At 39.5% G+C, this 19,308-nt stretch overlaps 2 protein-coding genes across 3 annotated transcripts in view; one reads left to right on the forward strand and one right to left on the reverse strand.

Annotated features, from left to right (window-relative positions):
* LOC106785027 (autophagy-related protein 16-1) overlaps window positions 1–19,308 on the forward strand; it is a 384,411-nt gene that overhangs the window by 286,162 nt on the left and 78,941 nt on the right. The gene's annotated exons all lie outside the window — the stretch shown is intronic.
* The window catches only part of LOC106785026, a 171,865-nt gene that overhangs the window by 124,313 nt on the left and 28,244 nt on the right, over window positions 1–19,308 (reverse strand). Inside the window, exon 2 of the mRNA XM_014745123.1 lies at window positions 6,167–6,290. The gene's annotated coding sequence lies outside the window, so the exon portion shown is untranslated. The remainder of the gene's footprint in view (window positions 1–6,166; window positions 6,291–19,308) is intronic.

A 19,308-nucleotide genomic window follows, 5' to 3' on the forward strand; every position in this document is an offset into this window, starting at 1 on the left:
TAGAAAATAGTTAGATATACCGGCAACCTTTTAATATTCTACTTGGAAGAGAAAATTCCGAAGGTACGTCTCTCGTCGAATCGAATCATCGATTAAATCGTAACAAGAGTTCAAACGATTATTAGATTTGAGAATAATATTTCCTAGATCCTTTCTATAAACGATTATAGGTAACATCGTCATTAAGTACACCACCACCACCACCACCACCACCACCATCGAGTAGGATCCGGTAATCTAACTTGGAGGAGAAGGAAGATGTTCGCGGTGAACTCTAATTGGCTGACGTGTATCGAACACAGATTAGTATCGCTCCTTTATTTTCGTAGTCGATCAAAACCGATCTCGCGATCTATCGGTCGCTTACTTTCTCCCTCCCCCCTCCCCCCTCTCCCCTTATCTCACCGCTCAACCTCTCTCACTTCGCACAAGATGCACGTTCAAAGAACCGACGAACTAATCAAACTAATCCAACAACATTATCTGAACGCAAAGATTGAAAGAAAAAAGCAACAATGATTTTTTTCTACTGAAAAAAGTCGTGTAAAGATCGAAAGCATGTACGTATTGAGGATACACGTATTCGAAGACAAACCTAGCGTACCTATTACATGGCATATACGTAAAAGTTTCGAGAAAGAAAGAAAGAAAGAAAGGAAAAGAGAAGTAGCCGAGAGAAGGGAACAGGAACGTTGGCACTGACGATACGCAAGTACGCGCAGTGGTTTTCTTATACTACGAGCAATAGGTGTAATTTCACGGTACCGCCGGTGCAATTCGCGCTTTCGATATGCCACAATTTCAACTCGTACCGTTACGCGAATTCCACGAGACGGAAGGAACGTAGAGAAAAGATGAGAAGAAGAAGAAGAAGAAGAAAACGAAGAAGAAAACGAAGAAGAAAACGAAGAAGAAGAAGAAGAAGAAGAAGGAGAATAATACGAAGAATAATAAGAAGAAAAAGACTGAAAGGTAAAGCAGAAGAGAGTTCAAGCGAGTAACAACGCGCGCACTCTAGACAGATGTAACGTTGAAAGTGCATGTTTACTGCACGCTGCACTGATGTAAGCTGTCGGGTAAAGGAAGAAGAGTAAAAGGAGGAAAGGTGAGAGAGAAAAAGAAAAAGAGAGAGTGAGAGGGGKGGGGGGGGAGGGGCCGGAGGCGAATGAGTAATAGTCTACGTATATAAACGCAATGTTGCACCAACCAAAGACCAATGCTTCGGTAAAAAGAGAGGGAGAGGGGGCGGGAAAAAAGAAAAGAGAGACAAGGAAAGTCATCGTATATACTAACAAACACGGTTTAAAAAAAAAAAAAAAAAAGAAAAAAAAAAAGAAAGGGTGTCGCTTCCGGCGGATACGTGCATTGTTTCAACGGAGAAAGAAATTTTACTCTCTTTTTTTCTTTCTTTCTATCTATCCTATCTCTTTCTCTTTCACTTCACAATATTCGCATAGGAGAACGTATCAATCGCGTGTTTCGCGATTACATTACCCTCATTTCCTGAAACGATCGTCGATGTTAACAATGACGTTCGGAATTCCGCATTTGCGAATATAACGTAGAACCGTGTCATCGAAGCTGCGAGTTTTCACGTTAGAAAAAAACTCGATGGTGAAAAGTTTTGATGAGAAAAGAAAAAAGAAAAGAAAAACTCGCACGAATCGTCGATTTCGTCGTTCCTCCTCCTCTTCCTCCTCCTCGCATGTTTTTTCGTTCCTAGCTTATTTCAAATTGGTTTTTTCTTGTTTTTTCTTCTTCTTAAATTCAAATTTAGGATAAAATAAAAGAAAATAAAAAAAGAAAGAGTTAACACAGGTCCGTTCGCGCGTGTTTCTGTATACGTCGGCAAGAAGCTCCTCGCTTGACGAAGAAGGCAAAACCCGTAATCTATGCTCGAATAAATCCTTCGTTCCAGATCCGGGGCTCTTACTTTCTTTCCCTTCGAGAAATTCATGATACTGTTCTCCGCCCTGGGAATATGCTGATTTTATGACTTAGCCGTTGCGTCGGTATGCGGCCATATTTTTCGAAAATCGTCGCTGCCATAAAGTACGTAATCGCGTCTCAATTTTCACTTTGAAAGGCGCACCTAGAATCTTCCTCCCGCATTCTACGAGCTCTCTCATGCTGGTGCTGGTGCTGCTGGTGCTGGTGCTGCTGGTGCTGGTGCTGGTGCTGGTGCTAGTGTTGCTACTACATCTATCTATCTATTCACCTCTCGTCGTTCCTTTTTCTCTCGCTGTCGGATCGTTTATCCCTCCCTACTTTTACTCTACTCCTCGCACCCTTCTTATTCTCTTTAATCGCATGTATTCTACCGTCGTACCGTTATTACATACTTTACACGTTACTCTTTTCGTGCCCTTTTCGTACCTTCCTTTTATGTGCTTTATTAAACGACGTTTAACCGATCATGCGATCATCTTCCGCACTTGTTCCTTAAGTATTATTACGAACTGTTATTCGACAGAAATGATATCAATGTTAAATTAAAGCTACAAAAAATACACACAGAGACACGAGGAAAAAGAGAGAAAGAGAGAGAGAGAGATAATGCAAGATACTGAATGGAATTCTCAAAAGAACAATTACTCTGTTCGAATTAATTCGCTTTCCCTCTCGTGACCAAATTTTTTATTTTTTTTTCTCTGAGTAATCGAGAAACGATTGTCTTTCGTCCACTCGTCGTTAATGCAATTTCGTTCGCTGATTACAAATAAATACTAATGACCGTATTTCCAGTGTAAATAAATCGCCAACGGTCGAGTTGCTATCGTAGAAATTAACAGCCACATAAATTATCAACAGTTGCATCGGGACAACCCGCGCGAATGAAATATGCATCGGGAATACTGATCAGTACCCTCCCCCCCCCTCCCACTCTCGTCCGTTTTTGTAAATCCGAATCTATATTTCGGGTATTATACGAAAAAGGGGGGGGGTAGGGAGTGGGGCTCGTTCGTATTGAAAATATGTCGTTCGTATGTGCAATAGACTTTTCGGTAAATATTCCAATAATGTCGTTCGATTTCTAGCAGAAAAATTGTATTATCAGAAGAGTCAGAGTAGGATAAACCCGAAAAGAAGGGATGCAAGGATATATTCTGACCTGTAAAAGGCAAAATAATCGTTCTAGTCAACGACAGATAAGAGATGTCGGTTGGGAAATGAAAAAGGAGAACCACCGTTGAGAAACGTTCACGGTTGTGAAAGACACTTTTGGAACATGTTGCCTTTCAACGTTGTCCTTTACGACTTTTTAAGAAGTCACGACAAAGTTCGACAGGGAGTTCTAGCAACACAATGGCCCGCTGCTCCTTCGAATCCTTTCCTTCCCTTCCCTTCCCTTCCCTTCCCTTCCCTTTCCCTAATCCTTTTCTAGTTTCCTCTACCCCGATTTCTATCGACTTTCAACGCGTTTTCGTTTTGCGCATTATTTTACTGGTCAAACGTCTTTTCAATGTTCCTTCCGTTGAGGATTCTTTTGTTCGACAATTATCCTCGGATAAACTTTCCGCTTCGTCGAATAAGCCACTTCGGAATTGTCCTCGCGCCAACTCTATATTTAACTTTTAAAGTTTAAACTCTCCTCATCGAGTAGAAAAAGAAAAAAAGTATTGTTAAGATTGGAATGAAGGAATAACAATAAGAAAGAAGGTAGTTGTAGTAGTAGTCGAATAAAAACTTTAAGAATTTTTGTCCATTCGCGAAAAATATTCTTCGAACAGAGATAAGTATTGATATAATCAAAGATCATTGTCTTCGACTAAGGTACGAATGCTTTCTTTTACATTATCTTACGAATATTTTTCCCGCACGAGTTATTAAAGAAATTGTCAAAATTATTCGAGAAGAATTTTGGTATTTATAAGACGATAAATGAAAATATAATAAAGGAAAGGTAATATAATAAGAAAAGAATGTATAATTTATTTAATCGGGTTACCATAGAGTATTATGAAAACGATGTCAATGTGTACGTACGATATCAACGAGGACGTCGTCGACAGAGGCGTACACCACCACTATCACTAATTCAACCCCAACGAGTTCATGTTGACCGATAATAATATTCCATTAGGGTAAGCTAAGGCCGTATATCACCGGTCGTCACGCGGCCCTTTCCCTTCGCGTATCTTCCTAGACCCGATAGCATCTACATGAGGCGTTAATTACGTACCGTTCTACCGCGTTACACTGCCACTCGAGATATCTTGAAGTACAGGAGAGGTAGTAGAGGTAAGCTAACATAAGCAAGGAGCACGGATGCTTAATTCCCTGTGTCTCTTTTTCTATCTGCCTTCCTCCTTCCCCCTCTTCCCCCAACCGTCTGTCTCCCTTTGCTAGGTCACTGAGCGTCCTCTCCCTTTCTCTTTCGATTTTCATCTTCGTTCAACGGATATATGCTGACGCAAATATAAGAGATCAAATTCTCTAGCTTATGCACAGACGATAAACGATGAGAGTGATATTATTCTAAGATTGGATAGTGTAACGAATCTTCGTGTAAGTGTCTAGAACGTCACCGGCAAACCGGTACACGACGTTCAACGTAACGACCACGGATCGAGTTTAAAGATACTCGAGATTCTGATAGATACCGAAATATGTCTACTCTTCTTATCTATTTATCTCTCTACGTCAAGAAGAAGAAATACAAAAAAAGAAAGTAAAGTAAAGTAAAGAAAAGAAAAATCAAATACGTTCGTTATTCTACATCAGTTTCTTAGATCTATCTTCTATGTCATCTTAACTCCAGTTAAGATTTTCATCGATAAGATGAAAGGTGTCGGTCAATTATGACATTCGTTATCACATTAATTGCTAAATTTGACGCGAACAATAATTAAACATAACGCGAAACGATTTGTTATTATATTCTACTTCCCCTCTTTTCTACATCATCAAATGTAGATGATTAATAATACATATCGCGAATATTATAAATTATTTACACGGTGTTGTACATACGTACGTAACTCGTGGCAAAACGTTAAAGCAAGTTAACCGATTAATTTCCAAGCGTTTGAGTTCTATATGCTAAAAGAAGAATTATACTTCATAAATAATTTCTCTTTCAAATTCGCATTAAAAAAAAAAAAAGAAATATGAGAAATCGAATAATTCAATATAATACCGTGGCAACGAGAGAATATCATTCTCATTTTTTCTTTTTCTTTTTTCGATACTCGTACCCGTTTATATTATGTCGGTACGTGATACAAATACAAATGGTATCGAGAATGATCGATAACGTAGAGATTATCTAGAAGTATATCGTTTGCGAAACGGTCGCAAAAAAAAATAACGATCTAACAGAAGTAAATATAGTCGCGAGGAAAAATGAAAATGCTCCTCTCCGGTGCCTGGAACATAGTATCCCTGCTGCTGCTGTTGCTGTTGCTGCCTGGCACGACCATAAACGACGATATAGTGTCGGTCACGAGAGAAATCAAAGTGTAGTAAATGTGGGGAGGGGAGGGAGAGGGGTGTTGGGGGAAAAAAGTTCGTATCGTACGTCAAGATGTTGAATCGTTCGAAACAGAAAGAGAGAGAGACAGAAAGAGTGAGTTCTTTTCGGTCAACGTGTTACGACCCACGTTCGAAGGCTCGTTTATTCTTTAAAAGAAAACGGGCTCCTGGTAAGGACTAGGACAAGATGGAGGAAGAGGTGGGGCTGTGCGGGATAGGGGGTAGGGGGTAGGATGACGAGGGACGAGGAATAATATCTCGTCGAGACGGTAAAGTTGCGCTCATAAAGATCGTCATGGTATCAAAACGATTCGACGATCGTTGGAATACGATACGTAGCGCAGTTATCGGCTAACAGTGATGGCGATATTTCTTTACGATCTAAGCGGACGGTGGTCCTTTATTGTTAGTAGAAACGACAATAAATTTTCAAACATCTTTTCTACCAACTTTGACTTGTAATCGACGGGTTCTGGGGAGGGGGGGGGCGACTTACGTCATAAAAGTCGATCGGGAATAAATTCGAGAGGATCGGTTTCTAATCTACCGTCCCGTATAATTCGTGTCGTCGACATTGTAAGCGGGTAAGAAATAGAAAAATAGAAAAAAAAGAAAATGGAGAAAAGAAGAAAAAAAAAAAATAGAGCGAATATAAAGAAGATCGTAAAACGTTCGATTTTCATTGACTCACTGTGAACGATGCGTGAATAGAAGTCGCTCGCTTGTTTGGGATCTTCCTTTCGATCACTCCTTTTCCTTTTTCTACGTTCCACTTGCTACGATGACGACGAAGACGACCAAGTAAAACGGCAATCCTGCAATCACAAGAGAAAAAAGGTTGATAGTAACGTAGAATGTATCGTCGTTCGAGGTAAAACGCACGAAAGACGAATAAAGGTTTCTTTTTCGATCTATCTATCTATCTCTTTCTTTCTTTTATATTGTATGTCTATCCCTTACAATTATTTGCTAAAACGTTTTGCGAGTACATGGAAAAATCAATAAAATCTTGTTATCAGTTCTATCAAGCTTAAAGCCAAAGAAAGTATCGCTTACCTGCTATCCAGTTGGTGTATTCGTTTACGTTTATAAAACTAGACAGACTGACTTTATTTTTTCGATCAGCTTCAACTTTATATCTACCATCGTATAAAAAGTAGTTTGTTTGTGTTCTTAGAATAATATATGTATATACCTATATCTTTAGACGCAACGATATATACTTTGCATATTGTTGACAATTCCATATCCTTCGACAACGATGTCGAATACAAAGAGGATATTTTTCGCTTGGATATAACACACACACACCTTATGAATTTTAATAAAACTTTATATCGAACGGAGAAAGATGATACCCTTTTTTCCTCTCTGCGACGATTTATATCGCGTTATTCGAAATTCGATTTAGGCCGAGCGAGGGCAAAGGGAATCTCTCACGTTTTTACGGAACAGTCAAATTTTCGATGTGTGTTAGGCTAAAATAATCGGAAGCAAGGAACGAAACGGGGAAAGGAAAGAGAACCGTAAACATTTTTTTTTTTTCTTTTCTTTTCTTTTTTTTTTTTCTTCCCAAATGATACATTGCTATTCCCCCTTGGCGCCTCTATTATTACAAGGGAATGGCATGAGAGAGAAAGGTTAGAATTTAAATTCCTTTTCGCTTGGTTCACGGAAAATTTACATTAAAGAAAGTGAAAGAATGAAAGTGAGGAGGAGGAAGAGGAGAATAGAAGAAGTAACATTAATTCCCAGTTCAGCACATCTCTCGGCGGACGCACGTAAGGAGATGCACGCTCGAACGTGGTTCGAGATTCATATTCCTCGTACGTAATAGTAAAGAGGTCAGAAAGGGGGGGGGGTTTCCCTGGATAGGTTAGGACCCAAATAACCAAACGAAAAAGCTAAAGGAGAGAAAATATATATTGAAAGAGACGAATAAATTTCCATTACGTGGGAGAGACGTTAATAGAAGAAATGGAAGAATAACGCGTGGCTGGATTAATAAAGTCCGCGAAGATGAATGAATAGTTCGACAAAAGGATTGATTTTCTCTAAGATCGTAATCAAGGTAAAAGAGAGTCATTTCTCTCTCTCTCTCTCTCTCTCTCTCTCTCTAACGATAAATTCGTCACACGAAAATTCAATTCCACCTTTCGTGTCGTCGTCTTAAATACGCAAAAGTCTCTCTTATCGCGAATAAAAAGTGACATTTGAGATTATACGATAGAGAAAGAGAGAGAGAGAAGATGAGAAAAGAAACGAATACCGAATTTACGGTTATCGTTCGTGATAAATTGATCTAGTGGAATTTAATAAAAATAATAAAAAGAAACTAGAGATATTCGAGATCTAAGACTAGGATTTAAATCAGGTTTTCTACTTCGTTAGCATAACGCGAATGTATCGAATAGTTGGCGCGAATAGTTGGGTTGGCGACGAGCATCGTGTCTCGTTTCGTTTCGTTTCGTTTCGTTTCGTTTCGTTTCCACGAACGGACTCGTGGAAAAAGAAAGCGTAAAAGTTCTTAACAGAGGTGTACTAGTACAAGTTGAAAGAAAAAAGAAGAAGGAAGAGAAAATCGGGAGAGAAAGGGGGGTGGAGAGGGATATAGGAGGGACACATGGTGTGTGCCAGAACGCATTCGTTGGATCGATAAGGCGTTACTTTATGAGACGGCCGAAGTCGTTCTCTTGCGGTGGCTATAACGGTAATAACCGTAACATTAATAATTAGGATCGCGAAGTATGTAACGTGCCATCGGCTCGACTAATGCGCCCTGAGAGACTCGTAAAAGTAAAACGTTACGAAATCGAGAGACGCCGTTTAGCCAGCGAAGGGGATTTATCTTAGTCTCATCTTTTTCCTTCTCTCCTTTTCAAAGACTTTCGCTAGTTCTTTTTTTGTGTCTTCCTTCCTTCCTTCCTTCCTTCCTTCCTCCCTTTTTTATTTTCTCCATTTCTTTCCTTCATATTTATCTGGCACGTTTCTCTTACCGCCCCCCCCCCGTTTCTTTTTCCCTTCCTGGCAAGCTACCATATCTCTCGTAGTAGTTTTTCTAGTTTTTTTTTTTTTTTTTTTCTATCTGAACGTCACTTTACTCCTCTAAGGAAAATCAAATTGAACTCTTTTCGATACAAATCACTGGAACGTCTGAGTATCACAGTGATTTACTGTTTTCCTTAAACCAATTCGTATTTTAATGTATAACGATCGTTTTTACGCAAAGAGCTGGCTGCTGGTGGGTACTCTGTTTGAACGTTAACGAAGTTACCTTTTACGAAGTTATCTTCTATCTTTCTAGCACGGTCTAGTAAGATCGTACTCGATTGGAATTTCGATTCGAAAAGCCTTTGACCAACGGATTTGGACGAATGGGATAGAACGAAAGGTAAAACGAGACCGAATGGCGTTGGTAGAAGAACAATACGATCATCTCTGGTACGGCTCTTTTGTTACGTTCTCATTCGATTTTTCAAGGTAGACATACTTGGACTAGATGCGAAAGCTTTCAGTGAGTACGATTCGCATTAACGTGTGTGTTAGAGGAAACAATGATTTTCCACGAAACGCATCCTCTACTCTCGGATCCAGTTTCCTTCGCTAACGGTGCGAGAAAAGACGAGATCCAGAGAAAAGAAGAGAGAGAGAGAGAGAGAGAGAGAGAGAGAGAGAGAGAGTTAGATAGAATTAGAGAAAAAGGATGGAGAAGTAGAATTGGCCTTCCGCACCTCGGTTGCATCGTCATTCGATGCGTAACTACATCCAATTGCTGCCGTTCCTACGCCGAACCTTTCTGGGAATTCATCGAGCCGTGGAAACTCTAACAGTGGTCGAACGAAATAAGAAGAAGAAATGGAACAACAAAAAGACAAAGATGAATAAGAAGAAGAAGAAGAAGAAGAAGAAGAAGAAGAAGAAGAAGAAGATGAAGACGAAGAAAAAGAATAAGAAGAAGAAGAAATTGAGGAGGTGGAGGATTACAGCCGGTTTTGCGTGGTTTATAACGCAAAGTGCACCGAAGTGCACTCGCTCGCGTAACTTGCAACATTTGCCAAGTGACATATGTTTATACGCATTCAAATTCCGACCTCGTAGTTTGCACGATGTAAAATCCATCGCATCGAAGACGAATATGACTGGTAAGAATTTCTGCCTCGTGCGTGACCTTGCTCTTAGAAACTGACGACGTGCTTTTTTTCCACGCTTTAATTTTCCGATTATTCGTATGTCCTCGCTCCAATTTCTTTTTTTTTCCTCCTCCTTCATCTTCTTCTTTTTTTTCGACTAGCCCGAAGTAATAGACTATTTTTTGTTTTTGTTTTTATAGAACAAAGCAGTTCTTTTTCGTCGTTAACGATTTAACACCGTTCAACGCTTCCAAAGAACATTTCGATGATGTTCGTTACGGTCGTTCGCTTGCTAAATCAGGCAGATTTAGGAACTCGTGTCATCGCGAGAGTCATTTAAATCACGACGAAGATTCAAATTTCACACTTGTAAATGAAAAATATTAATCGTAAATATCGTAGAGGAGGGGGATGTCACGTACAATTTTAAAAATTTTGTTTGCTTCAAATTTTTCGTGGTTCACGTTTTTTTGCGTGGTTTACGCAAAGACTATATATAAAAGTCTCATTGTTTTTCTCGAAACTGACACAACACCGACTCGTGCTATTTCGTGTGCGAACTAATAACGCGGTTATTATAAATTCTTTAGTAGTAACATAACCCGTCGAGTAAAGTAGCTAAGCGTTCTCTACATAGACGTAGATAATAGTCTAAAACGAGTAACCGGCAGGAAAAGGGCGAGGTCAGCTTGTCCGTCGCATATTAAAGACAGCAGCTCGAGCATGCAGCGGACTCTGCAGCCCTAACTGCTGCATCCGAAGTTTTGTCTGTGTGTGTCGCGCTAGAAGGGCCGAGGAATGTGCATCTAGGAGTTCCTGCCTTCTCTCTCTCTCTTTCTCTCTGTTTTCTTCTTAAGTACCTCGTATATCCGGACTTATTGCCGTGGCGAACTATCGGCGATTACACGGAAGAGATTTCTTCTGGAAGAAGAGACCTAACTATCTTTTCAATTTCTCTTTTATTTTTTTTTTATCTCTTTATCTCTGTCTGGAATGTTTTTCTTTTTCCAAAATAATAATTAAGAAAAAATAAAAAAATATATTATACAGAAGGCAAAGGTTAAATATACGGCAAAAAAAGAAAGAAAGAAGTAAAGCACGAGTAAACTCTCTTAAAATGCGATCGAGTGTTAGAATCGTTTAGTTTCCCTTATTTCGTTTTCTTGTAATTGCTTTGTTTGTCCCACCCACGAAATCTCGGAGCTTTGGAACTTTCTCTTCCTCGGTAGACTTTACACCTAACTACAAGAAAAACGTTGTTCTTTAAAACGTATATATGTGTGTCGGTATAACTTGCTTGTACACTAAGACATCGTCACTATATCCCTCACGCTGCGATAATCTTTTGACAAATCTTTTTGTTCTTTCATCAATTTTGTAAAACTCCATTTAATCGTTCGTACACGTTCTTAACGATTATTTGTATTTTTCTTTTAAATTGAAATATTATTAAATGAATTTTTTAATTTAATTCTTATATATATAGAGTGTGTGTGTTAAATTCAGAGTAATATTTAGTTTGGGTAATAATTTAGTAGGTCAATTTAATTTATGCTTCTTACTATGTTGATTTATCTTATCATCATTATAGATCATTACAGAGCAATGATCTATATGCATAAGTGATAAAGGATCGTTATAAGGTGTTCTCTTAGTATACGTATTATCGCATATTTCTTCGCGTTAATTACACGACCTCGTCGTCTACGACACACGACGACACACGACGACGTCGACACACGCGCTTATAGTTCATTCTCCAAAATTTGTGCATCCCCGTTAGCAACCTTTACAAAAAGGCGTTAATGAACAACCCCGGTACAACTTTGAGGTGATTCGGGTCTGGGCAAAGTAATATACGGAACGCCTGTTGTGACACCACAATTTCTAGGTACTTCCAGCGACATAATTAACGTCACGTGATCTCCAAGAAGCGCCTTAATATCGTTATCGGTCAGAGTACACTGGTAGGTGCTTTGTACCTGCCACTGGGTTCAATACCGTCGGCCGAAGTATACGTCGGCGGTTGACCGTAAAATTAGTAGGACGCCTTGCCAACTTGTCCCGAACAAACTTGAATCTCCTTTACGAGTAGTTGCTTCCACCGTTAAATAACAGACTTTCAATTAGACGATCCTCTTTGAGAAAATGTTTTAAGAGTACGAAGAGAATTTCCTAATATCCATCAATCTCAAAAAATTCCTAATTCGTCTACAAAATTTTGTTATAACTTTCTTTCTCTCTCTCTCTCTCTCTCTCTCTCTTTTATTTTCTTTCTTTCTTTTCTTTAAACTATCATCTTACCGAAAACTCGAGAAGACGAATAATGTTACTTTTGAGCTCTCTTTCTTTCTTTCTTTCTTAGGAAATATCAAAGTCCTTTCTCTTTTCCCATCGTTTCCTTTTCTTTACTTACCACCAACCGAAAATTCTTCTTCCTCTCTCACCTTCTTCTCAAGCGAGATATCCCACTCGTAACGGGGCCGTATTACACTACCACGTGAAATTTCCATAAAGAGCGCCGACCTTCAGAAGTATCCGTACAAAGGATTACTTTATGAATTTCGCGCGAGATCTATTCGGCCGAGACGTGAATAATATGCACCTGCTGCAACCGTAGAATGAGCTACGTGCACCGGTTCGTATTAACCTCTCTACGTAAGAGGAGTCACGTTTCTACCGAATATTCGTCCAACTCTTCTCTCTCTTTCTCTTTCTCTCTCTCTCTCTCCCTACGCCCTTCTTTCCTCTCGTCTTCCTCATTTTCCTAGTCCAAATTCGTCCAAATTCTGATTTTCCATGCGCCGGGTTCAAGTACCGTCCTGCAGGCAGGACTTTCGTTACGCGAACATGTACTATGTCACGATTAAAGAGTAAAAAGAACAAAAAGTTGCTATTCTCGTCATTCCTCTAAATTCTTCCGTTCCTTTTTCCTTTTCTACTTTTCTCTATCTCTATCTCTCTCACTCTAAATTCTTTTACGTTTTTCTTGGCCTTTTTTCTCTCCATTTTTTCTCTTTCCTTTTAGTCATTTATTTTTTCACCGGGGGAAATGTACAATGCACTTTGCCAAAGAAAATATTTTTACGGATCGCATTTCCTCGGTGTATTTGTGTTGCAAAATTCATATATACTAAATAAAAATAAAGAACGAAATATATATTTTTTCCTGATGTAACTAATGTTTTATCATAAAATTAAAAATGTTTCTTTTACTCGAAATTCATGCATTCAATTATTAAATCGCGTTTATGCGTAATGGAATAATTCAAAAGTAAAACGTTTAGAGTTCAATGATAATTATATATACATATATATATAATAGAAAAAGAATATAGTAATTAGTTCGAAATACATTAGAAAGCTCGAAATGAACGGTACAGGAGATTAGAATCCGTAATTAGTTGTAAGTTACGGTCGATCTAACTGCATGTATTTGATGAACGCGGAAACGACCTTGCCTTCCCACGCAAAAGCTTTCTCGATCGTTGCACGATGAAATGAATGACATTAGTTGAGCCGAGTTTCCTAGCTAACGATACGACACAGCATGGAAAATCGATGAGAGAATAAAATAAAATGATCGAAGGAAAACAGAAATGTTTGTAACGTATTAAAGAACGATTTAAAATAATTGGAACTTGAGTTGTTAATACAAAAAAAAAAAAACAAAAAAAAATATTAATTACTCGATGATCAACGATAAATATAGATTAGGATTATGCACGGTTCGCGATCTGTGCGTTTAAATAACGGTCGTATTCGTTGACTTGACTTGACCGCTAGTCGAACCGAACTCGTTGCATAATAAGCGGTCCCTGCGTAATCGTAAAGTGTCGAGTAGTAGTAGCAGCAGCAGCAGCAGTAACAGCAAGAAGGAGAGAGACCAGTTTTGCTGGATGAGAAGAAAAAGAAGAAGGAAAAAAAAGAGATCGAGAGACAAGACCCGTAAGAAGATAAAATTCCAACGTATTCTCGGAACGCGACTGACTCTTGAATGCAACTTCGAATACTAACGCTATACGAGAGTATCATTAAAGCAATCATTTTTTTGATTAAAAGTCAGTAAAAAGTAACAATTCAATCAGCGCTCCTGTAGCACTAATGAAAATGAAGTTCTTTCATGGATGAAACGAACAAACTATCGCTTTCTCTGTGTTTAATCACGAGTTTATATTTCCCATGACACACGGGCGTGAGCATTTAAACGAAAATCCATGTTTAAATTAGAATCAATATTCCAACTACGTTGAAATACATCCCGCATAATATAACGAATGTTTTCTATGTGATACTTATATACAATGATTTTTCTACGAGTTTTCATTTATCGAATGGTAAATGGGCACGTATCTGTAAAATCTCTTAGAAATGCTAAGAAGCGTATCGTTTACTCGACAAGTATAGATCTGTTTCTTGTTTACTTTACGAATTCCGTTCGAGTAAGTACGTTTGTTATTTTACCGATTTATCGTAACTTTAGAAATTATCTCGAGCTATCCACTGTGTCTTATCGCAGGAACGTAGAACAAAGCAAGAAACAAAAAGAAAGAAATATGAGAGTGAGAGAGAGAGGAAGAGAGTCATTGAAATAAACGAACAAACAATAGTTACCCAATTGCGTATATGCGCGGTTCTGGTACGCGGGCGTATTGCTCGAAACGACATTATACCCCGGTAAACGTCGTCGTCGTATCGTTTAACGGTACACCATCACCATGGGTAACCATTGAACACGTTGTCGTTGTCTACCATGCCAATAGAGTCGGACATTTTTACGAGTTAACGCTTACGAACCGCGAACGCATTTTCCATGCGAGAAAATTCTCGATCCGTATACAGATAATACGTATGTACCACTCTATATATGTATATATATATACACAACTAGTTGGTCAGTTTGAAACGCACGCCCACGAGAAGCAAGGATTAACGAGCTTTCATTGCAAGCTAATCCGACGATCGATAGGGGGAAACGACTGCTAAGGTCTAGTTTAACAACTCGGACTTATTTTCACCTTAGACTCGATCTTGTTACCCCATAGCTTTTTTCCCTAGCAACGTCGATAAAACGTTATGGATCGCATTGGAAAGGAATAACGGTCGGCAAGGCTACGGATGGGAACTTTCCGCAACTTTTAACCGGCCGGTTGATATCCGCCTTACCTGATAATTCCTATCTTCGTGGAAATTTCTTTAAGATAAAAGCTAACTTCTATCAACTTTAATTTTTTTTAATCTTATATTTTCTCTCTTTTATCTTGTCATACTCCTCTCGTATGTATGTATACGTATATATATGTATATATTCGGACACTTTCTATTGAAAAATTGTGATGTACGTAGTGTCGGTTCGAATTTACACGGTATAGAGAGTCGAGATCACGAGACCATGACCACGGTCACGGGAAAGGAAGTCGTCGGTGGGCCCCCGTGTGAAGGTGTAGCGACAAACGAGGAAAACCAGACTAACTGGACAAACAGGAACGGTGTATGTCGTTTACCAACAGAGAGAAATATACATAGAAAGAGAGAGAGAGAGAAAGAAAGATAAATAGACAGAAAACAAGAAAGAAATAAATAAATAAAGAAATAAATAAATAAAGAAGGAGAGCATTATCGGGCAAACTTTAATTTCCTTAATACATCAGCCAGTTGAGATGTTGAGAGAAGCAATTAAAATTCAAGAAGATATCTCTGACTTGCTTTACTCATTCCATCCTCTACCTTCCCAGTCTCCCACTCTCTCACACACACACTCACTCTCTTTCTATTTCTTTTCATTTCTTTGCGACCTTTACCGTCTTCTACTCCAGCTCATAATTCTCTGAAATGCCACGTGGTACTGACCCGACGCGACCGTTGTCCAGCCTCCAATTTCCTCCCGTTACCTCCTATCTATACCGTTGTCGCCTGTAGAAACACACGACGAACATGTAGGGAAGGAAGGGTGGGAGGGAGGGAGGAAGAGGAAGGTAGTGAAGAGAAACACATATACATATATATTCGCCATCCCTGTCCCTGTGTTGTATGCCGCTTCTGTTGTCATCGCTTGCGACCCGACCTGGATACAAGCGACAGGGGCCAATGGCAATTACGATTATGGACCTTCGAGAGCAATGTGCGAGGTACTTCGACCGCTAACCGTGCTCTTAGCTATAAGATCGATCCTCCCTCTCTCTCTCCTCTTCCCTTCACATTTATCCTCTTCTTCCCACTTCTCGTCCCCGAGTACTAGTTTCCGATGTAGCGAAACACACGAAGCAGTCTCCCCGTTATTTTAAGTAATTGAAGACGTACCTTTTTATATATATATACATATAGACAGAGACTCGATTTCTCGGATTTCACCTAGGGTCCTTTTACTGCTTTCAAAGTGAAGCACGAAGACATTTCGGTTGGTCATTCGTTACTTTTACTCCCTTTTGCTTTTCCTATTTCTGATTCTAGAGACTACAAAGATACACACATGTTGGTTTCACGTGTGGAGCCTTCTATTTCTAATTGTAAGGGAGGTAGGGTAGAAAATGTTTAACATTTGGATCCTTGGGGGAAAACGCGGTAATCCATTAGATAATACTAGTAGGTAGACCTCTTCTCTTGGCAAACTTGGTTTAGAATATTATAGGGCTCTTATCGACTGCTAAAGGTTTCACCGGAAGAACATACGGCGACGACGGTGTTATCTAGTATTAAAGTAAAGCCGTCAGATTTAAGGTAACGGATACACCACGTTACAGGGGGGTCTGCTCGCGCTCGTTTAACGCGAACATCACGATCAACCTTAAAGGCAACGGTGAAGCTCGTGCCAAACGATTGAGAGTGGCTATATATCCCTGGTACACGGAGAAAATTGAATTAAAGTCACTTAAGTGTTTACCCACGTTCTCAATTATACACGATGAACCCTTGCCATCGAAATAATTATCTTTTGTAGTCCGTTATACTCCGGTACACGTAGGAGACGAAGAGATATAGATAGAAAGAGAGTGAGAAAGAGAGAAAGAGAGAGAAAAAGAAAGAAAATAAAATAATAGAGCGTAGGTCGAATCGAGCCACACACACACACACACATACACACACACCTTGATATCATCCTGTATCTCGTCGTCTCTTAGTATTCTTTCCACCTTCTCTTTTTTTATTTTTTCATTTCTTGCCCACCTTTCTCCTCGATATCCTTTAGGTTTCCCCATATACGTGAAAGGACTACTACTTACGCCTGCATCGATTGGGACGACATCGAAGATGGCACACGATATTATAACCATACTCTGCTTATCTATCGTCCATCGAACGTTACACTGACCGCTTCGGTAAATTTCTACAATGAAGGAGAGAAAGGGATAGATAGATAGATAGATAGATAGATAGATAGATAGATAGATAGATAGATAGATAGAGATAGAGAGAGAGGGAGGGAGAGGAAAACCAAAGAGGAGAGTCATCTCCGATCGATAGGAAGTACGCAGTTAACTCTGATGTAATAATTACATGATTTTCTAAGGCTCTCGAGCACTCTCGGTGGGTCGCGATCCCTTCTCGGAAGTACGGGATCGTGCATTAGGAGGCAGGATGCCTCCTAATACCAAACGAGGAACACATTGATAGAACCGAATACACGTTGGATGAAAGCATAAAGACCCCTCTTCTGTGTGTGTATGTGTATGTGTATTCGCGAACGGTTTCGATAGAATATCGAGATTTAAAGATTGTTGGAAGATACGGGACGATATTAGTCCCTCGATTCGTTACCATCGTTTCAAGATTATGTACTTGTTCTCCATTTTACGAATAACGGTCCACTCTCCTCCTCCTTCCTCCTCCTCCTTATTTTCCATCGATATAGTGTACCCCGGATCTTCGTTCTTAACTGTAAAGTCGATTCGCGAACTATCCTTCTGAACGAATAATACCGTTTCGCGAGAAACTCTTCGTTTAAAACGAAGTTATTATTTTCGCGAGACGGGAGTAGCTCGGAGGTGGGGGAAGGGGGAAAGGAGGGAAGAAAAGAGTGATATTTCGAAAGGATGAGAAGAAGAAGAAAATCGGTGTAGGGGGGGGGAATATCATGAGAGTTAAAGCGGTTCAGGAGACAAATATTGACTCCGGGTGACGCGAAGAGCGAAACGCTTTTCGACTTTCAAGGGAACGTGAAAATCGGTGAAATGTGGAGGGAAAAGTGTGTGCTAGAGAGAGAGAGTGAGAGAGAGAAGGAGAGAGAAGGAGAGAGAAGTAGAGGCAGCGACATACAATGAGAACAAGATGGGACGTAAAAGAGTCGAAGAAATGGGACGAGGGAACGCGTGCATCGAAAATGTGGAAAATGCACGGGAAAAGAATTCAAGCTACGAAGATATACATACTTTCGAAACACGCTTCCGCTCGAAGCGAAGTCTATCCTTCTCGATCTTATTTCTCTTTACGTTCCTTCGTTACAAATGTTTCCGTCCCATCGACTAAGAGTGCCCTTACTTTCATCTTTTTTTTTTTTCTCCCGGGTTCTTATTTTTATACGTCCTATCTCGTTATCGGTACTACGGTTCGAAACTCTTCGAACCGGGTAGATATAAATTGAATTTTTTTTTTTTTTTTTTTCTAGCACGGGAAAAGCAAATCGAAAGAAAAATTCTACGGGAACGATGAATTAAAAAAAGAAAGAAAGAACAAAAATAATTATATATGTTACTTAGAAATGCAAATAATTACGGGATATGCTAATTTAACGAACATCATCTTTATGGCGGTTGTATTAATTACATTCGACATCGTAGTTTTATTTTTCTTCCTCAACGTTGGGGAAAAGCAAATTTTAAATAGAGAAAGGCGCTCCCTGTTAGATATATATATATATATATAAAATATAAGAGAAAACTCGAGGAATAAATATCATCTCATTTTCCTTCTTATTATTTGTAGAAAGAGAAACGTCTAAATAATAACATTGAATTATTTATTCTGCGAAAGATGGATGGACAGAGGAGCTTAACTCCACACTGGTTTCGGGTTTATCCGCACGAGTACGTTAATGTAGGAGGAGAGGCTGTTGGCTTTGAAAAGAGGAAGAAAATGGAAAAAACGAAGGAAGAAAAAGAATTCTCCTCGGTTTCGCGTTATCTCCGAGAGTGCGCATACATTTGCTCCACGAAGCAGTTCCGTTTTCTTTACTCTCTCTCTTTCTTTCTTTCTCTTTCTCTTTCTTTCTCTCTCTTCTCTCTCGTTCACTCACTCGCGGTATTTCTTTCTTCTTTTCATCTCTTTCGCTTCTGTACTCGCATTTGCAATACCATTCCCCGCGCGCGTACCATTCCCGACCGGTAGACGAACCTAACTGTTCCGAATCGTTGCGATAATTTCGAATCTCGCATTCAAGGCGACGAACTATCTCTTATACATCTTTCTCTCTTTCTCGCATCTTTCTAGTTCCAATACAACACCGACGCCTGTATTTTTTCTACTTTTTTTTTCCCGTTTCCCCCGAACCAGCAAACCGACCCCTCACGTTCATTCTCATTCCTTCGTGCGCGCCATCCTCCTCCTCCTCCTCCTCACTTCTCCCCCACTGTGCAAGAATCAGACGAATGATGCTACATTGTTATAACGAGAAATTGCACAGCAACGATATGCGACAATTTCGAAGACGAACAGAACAGAACAGAACGGAAAAAAAGCTCGTAAAATTCGAATCGGTGGGGGGGGGGGA

This window comes from Polistes canadensis, unplaced genomic scaffold, assembly GCF_001313835.1.
Source record: "Polistes canadensis isolate GaletaPanama2010 unplaced genomic scaffold, ASM131383v1 scaffold_44, whole genome shotgun sequence".
NCBI lineage: Eukaryota > Metazoa > Arthropoda > Insecta > Hymenoptera > Vespidae > Polistes > Polistes canadensis.